Here is a 228-nt window from a genome sequence, read left to right as displayed (position 1 = left end):
ATGACATAATCTAATCTTGTAAGGTAAGTGCTATTGATGATTTTTTAACTCCCGACTTTCAGTACAACGAATTATTCACACTGATATGAGTATATGATATTCATAAACTATCCCAAGAATGAATATATATATCCTATTGTTCAGCTTGACACTAACGAAGTTGCCTATCCAAAAAATCAAATTTTCATCTAGCATAAATATTTAATGCAATATTAAAACTTTCTTACT

Source organism: Acyrthosiphon pisum, chromosome A1 (genome assembly GCF_005508785.2).
Source record: "Acyrthosiphon pisum isolate AL4f chromosome A1, pea_aphid_22Mar2018_4r6ur, whole genome shotgun sequence".
NCBI classification, from domain to species: domain Eukaryota; kingdom Metazoa; phylum Arthropoda; class Insecta; order Hemiptera; family Aphididae; genus Acyrthosiphon; species Acyrthosiphon pisum.
The sequence above is the reverse complement of the archived record's forward strand: the minus strand, read 5'-3'. Positions refer to the sequence as shown.